The 5,510-nt window shown below is 42.5% G+C and overlaps 1 pseudogene; it reads right to left on the bottom strand.

Annotated features, from left to right (window-relative positions):
• Positions 1-3,213: 3,213 nt before the first annotated feature.
• LOC112406695 (TOM1-like protein 1 pseudogene) lies at positions 3,214-4,632 on the bottom strand (annotated as a pseudogene).
• Between the last annotated feature and the right edge of the window lie 878 nt (positions 4,633-5,510).

The following is a 5,510-nucleotide window of genomic DNA, read 5'->3' as shown; positions in this document are numbered from 1 at the left end:
AATCAGCTCAGGCTGCCATAACAGAATACCCCAGGCTGAGGAGCATAAACAACAGAAATTAATTTTTTCACAGTTCTGGAAGCTAGAAGTCTAACATCAGGGTTAGGGTTGTTTTCTTTCTTCCTGGCTTGTAGACAGCCGCCCTCTTGCTGTGTCCTCACATGGCCTCTTCTCTCTGCGTGCTGGGGGGAGGGGGTGGGGGATGGATTTCTGGCATCTCTTCTTATTCCTATAAGGACACCAGTCCTACTGGATTAGGGCCCACCCTTATGACCTCATTTATCCTTAAATGCCTCCTTAAAGTCCCCATCTCCAAATACAGTCACATTGGGGTTAGGGCTTCAACATGTGAATTTGGGGAAGGTACAATTCAGTCCAAAACAAGACTATTGCTGTATGGAAGGTCATTTGTGACATTCAAGCATATGACAAAACCCCAGACTTGTATATACCTCCCAGTTGAGAGGAAAAAGCATTGCCTTCGCCTTCACAAGACATGGCTTTGAATCATCTACAACTTATCTGCTGTAGTGATCTTGGGCAAGTTCCTTAACAGGGTTTTTGTGAGGGTCACATAAGATATGTGAAAATGTATAGTCCTAAGCCCTACAAATGGAAGAAAACTAATACATTATAGTTCAATAGGACTTTTTGATCATTCTGTATGCTCACAATCAAATAATGTGACTGGGTAGGGTCAAATAAGGAACTTATATGGCTACAGTATGGGTCATTTTAGGAAAAAGCAACTTGAATCGATTTCCAGAGTTTTTCAGGGTTAATTTTCTCATTTTGGTTCCCTTGTACCAAAATATGAATAGCTCTACTGCCAAAAATTATGTCCTTTGCCCTATTTTCCAAAGCTGTCTTCCTTCTCCTTCCAAAAGTGAAAAAGGATTAGGATTAACAGTTAGACAAACTAGTATGTATGTGTCTTTCATGGAGAAAAAGCAGAATTCACTTACTCAGTTAGTCATTTTTCTAACAATCAAACACTCTGTCCTGAAGCCCTTTAAACTGGATATTGTGTTGAATGATGTCACTAATGTTAATTGACAGTTTGCTGGAAACTGTCTCTTAAAAACTTTCAATTTCTGTTCAAGACCTGTTTATTTTGTTACAGAATTAGAAATCAAGGAGAAACTTCCAGAAAGAAAAAGTGTGTATGTGTGTGTGCATGCATGTGTTTTGGCTTTTATACTAGGAAGGTCATTTGCAAGAGAGAGACAAAAAAAAGAAGAAACAAGTAGAAATGAAATTAGACCTGTGTTTATACAGTTCTCCACATTGGCCCAGGACTTATTTTTGAAAGTTTGTAAACTAGCCTTCCAGTTTAAATTGAATAAGTAGGTGCAGCTGAGTAAATGGGGAGCCGCCAGTTTGCGACCATGTGTTTTCACTTTAAAATTACATTGAAGAGGAACAGAGGGGGTTAGAAACGAAAATAAGAAAGGGAGATATAAGACAGGCTGTGTTTAAAGGGAAAATGTGAGAAAACGAAGAGTCAAAACAGAAGTACTCTTTGCTTGGCCCAAGGGGCCCGAGGCTGCTCCACCCTGATAGCAGAGAAAGAACAGCCTTCTCAGAGCCCTCCCTCCAGACCTGGCAACGGATGCAGGAACCTGCCAGGCAGGGAACCCCACACACCGAAAGGCGGGGTGCTGGCACGGGACTATAAAAGGTCAGGAGACATTCTGGATGGTCTGGACTAAAGACATGTCCATCCAGGAGGGAGTCTCCCCCTAGTGTCCCTGGGGCAGAACCAACCCCCAGTATCTGAGGATGTAACCATATTTGGAGATAAGGTCTTTAACAGGGCAAGGTCTGGAGATAAGGTCTTTAACAGGGCAAGGTCTTTAACAGTGATTGAGTTAAAATGAGGCTGTTAGGGTGGGTCCTAACCTGATTGGACAGCGTCCTTATAAGAATAGAGCCAGGGGTGTGTGCTCACAGCCGAAAAGACCATGTGAGGACACGGAGGGAAGAGAGCCATCTGCAAGCTGAGAGAGGTGTCAGGAGAAACCAGCCCTGCTGGCACCTTGATCTTGGACTTCCAGCCTCCAGAACTGTGAGAAATAAGTTTCTGTTGTCTAAGTCGCGCAGTCTGTGATACTTTGTTAGGACATCCCCAGAAAACTAACTGGGTGCTGAAGAAAACCACACCCACAGCACCCATTAAAGGGGGGTTGTTTTCTTGCCAGTACCAACATGGAAAGAATCACGTGGCTTCTCACTTTAACACCAGGGGAATTGCTTCGTTTCTGCCTCCTTAACTGTCCAGGGCACATTGTAAGAGCCATCTGGACACTGTAATCACTTCTGGGAGATTCTAAAAGACTTCCTTCAACTTATCCCAATAATCTGCAACATCCCTGTTAAGGATTAAATTATGCCCCCCCACAAATATGTTGGAGTCCTAACCCCCGTACCTCAGCAAGTGACTTTATTTGGAAATAGGGTATTTTTTTTTGTTTTAATGGTAATTTACTTGTCATTGTAATTTATGACAAACCAAAGTACAATTTATTCTGAATGTTTTCCAGAAGTCTTTCTTCCAAAAAGAAAAACAAAGAGCATTTAGTATTATAAAGAATTATATTTAAAGGCAACCAATGTAAAATCCATTGACCTCTTGAGGGTACCTGAAATATAATTAAACTACAATCATCAAGGCTTTTACAATTCATAATTCTAAACAAGAGTATTATTTATAAAGAAGTGCAAATTGACTTCAACTTTCAACTTTAGTTAAATGAAGACACTCAGCATTCTTCCTGAATAATAGTTTTTCACATTCATGCTTTCATCTATTAACAATCATTTTGTAATGAAACAGTCTTCATCTACTCTTATCCCAGCTCTTGTGATGATTTCTAAATGTAGGAAGGCCTGTGAAACATAAGGTGCTACACTTAACCTGGTTGGCCTCAGTACCATGAATTTTTCTTCTGCTGAAGTTTTAAGTGACTATATGTTACAACCAAGTTCTTTTGAGATAAAGCTTCAGCTGCTGTCAGGAACCATAAACGTTACTCTGGAACAGTTACTCTTCTGTTTGAACTTCATTACTACAGAGGAAAAATGTTCCACCGTGGTTTTGATGTTTTGGAATGTCTTAACTTCTGGGTCTCAAAGCTCGACAGGGTCTACCATTTAGAGAATTGGCACCCATAATGCCACTAGTGAGCTGGTCATCTACTTCCACCTCAATAGTCACTGTGACTGAGCTCCTTTGTAGTGATATACATCAGTGTCTTCATAAATAGCTTCTGTGGTGACAGCAGGAGCTAATGGATCAAACTCCATTACCTCGTAGTAATTGGATGGCTGGAAATCATTCTTTGTCATCGCTGGTTGATTGCTGGGTAAGGATGGTGGTCTCTGCTTTGTTGGTGTCGCTGGAATGGTCTGTAGACTAGCCGGCTGTAGTAATACTGAATTTGAATATTCCAGAGAACTCTCATATGTATGACCTGAGGCAAGGTTTTGGCTGGTCCTTTGGGCAAACAGGGGTGTTTCTGTATTTTCCGAGGCTAGCAAATCCACCTGTGGATGAAGACTGGGTTTCAAGTTGTTTGTTACAACAGGACTTGGAGAGCTGAAATTTAAGTCTGAAAGCTGAGCATTCAGGGTGTTGTATTCTCCCAGAGTGGCCCTATGCGTTGGAGGGCTGGGACTTAGGTCAAGGAGATCAGAGGATGGGGCAGAAGGTTCACTGCTAGTATTGGCATCTTCCCCCTGGTTCTTCTTTTGCTCCAAAATCCTTTGTTGGTTTCGAGTAAACCTCTCATATCCAAGGGTGGTGTTACTAAAATCCTCATTCACTTGAATTAGCTCAACAGTGACATCTTCATTCTCCACCACCACGAGCAGGTCCATGATCCTCTCTTGCATCTCCCGACCCATCTTATAAAGTTTCTGCAGAAGCTCTTTGTCTTCACGGTTTTTAGACCCAGCAATATTCTCCATCAGTATGGCAGACATCACTCTCACATTCATTTACACCATATCCAATTCACTGTGCAGTTTTCCAGTCTGTTCTGGAACCAGTGTAATACTGGAGTTCTTGGGAACTACAGAAGAAAGAGCTGGTACAGTAGGAACAGGTGGTGGTGGATTCGGTGAGATCTGAGCAGTCTCTTGTCTGGCTGTTTCAGCATCTGATGGAGGAAACTGAACATCTTTCTTAAGGAGATCCATCTTGCTTACACTTCTTTCACTTCACTTACATCCATACCTCCTGGGAAACCCTGCAACCACATCTTAATGAAATTCAAAATTCTATTCTGAATGTCTCTTGGCAAGGTATATCTGGGATTCAGCAGCTTAACTAGATTATCTTTAACAAATTCCTTCTTCACAATCAGACTGGAAACTTGGACCACAGTTCTGTATGCATATGTCAATAAGTGACAAGGTAAGTTGGATTTCTTTATGATTGTAGTTTTTGGAAATCCTTTTCTTCAAAGCTTTTATTGCATCTTTTGGCCCATCGTGAACAGTGTTAATTATGTCATAGATGTGCATAAACTGGCCCCAGTGTTCAGTCTGAAGTCCAGCAACTGTAGTATTTTCTATGTGCTGGCCCACGGAGGTTGCAAACGGATTCCGGTGACTCTTCCCGAGTGCCATGGTAGCGCAGGGAGCCAGCCTGGGCCTCCGCCACTGTTCCCAACCGGAAATAGGGTCTTTACAGAGGTAATCAAGTTAAGATGAGGTCATTGGGGTTGGTCCTAGTCCAACATGACTGGTGTTCTTATAAAAAGGGGAAGTTCGGACATAGACACACACAGGTAGAGCGCCATGTGAAGATGCAGGCAGAGATCTGGGTGATGTTTCTTTAAGCCAAGGAATGGCAACAATTGCAGGCCAAACACCAGAAGCTGGGAGAGAGGCATGCACAGATTGTCCCTCACAGCTCTCAGAAGGAACCAACCCTGCTGTTGTTGCTTTGATCTCAGACTCCTGGCCTCCAGAACTGTGAGACAATACATTTTCATTGTTTACGCCATGCAGTGCAGGGTACTTTGTTATGGCAGCCCCAGGAAACAAATAACAGTCCCAGTTCAAAGTGTTTCTGTTCTCAGCTCCTGGAATCGTGTGTGGGGATTGAAAATTTGGCATATTTGGTCTACAAGGGTCTGGCTGCCCAAGACAGAGCCTAAGATGGCAGCCACAGTGTTTTGGGTTTTTAGCTTTTGGGTGGTATAATTGACGAATTAAAATTGTACATATCTAAGGTATACAACCTGATGTTTTGATACACGTATACACTGTGAAATGATCACCACAATCAAGTTAATGGACACCACCTCACAGTCACCTTTTGTACGTGTGTGGCGAGAACACTTAAGATCTACCCTCGTAGCATATTTCAAGTGTACAATATAGTATTGTCAACTGTAGTTGCCGTGCTGTACATAGCTCTCCAGAATTCGTTCATCTCGACAGACTGAAACTTTGTACCCTTTGATAAACATCTCCCTTTTCCCCCACCCCCAGCCCCTGGC

Source organism: Neophocaena asiaeorientalis, unplaced genomic scaffold, assembly GCF_003031525.2.
Source record: "Neophocaena asiaeorientalis asiaeorientalis breed wild unplaced genomic scaffold, Neophocaena_asiaeorientalis_V1.1 scaffold59, whole genome shotgun sequence".
Lineage (NCBI taxonomy): Eukaryota > Metazoa > Chordata > Mammalia > Artiodactyla > Phocoenidae > Neophocaena > Neophocaena asiaeorientalis.
This window is presented reverse-complemented; position numbering and strand designations above follow the sequence as displayed.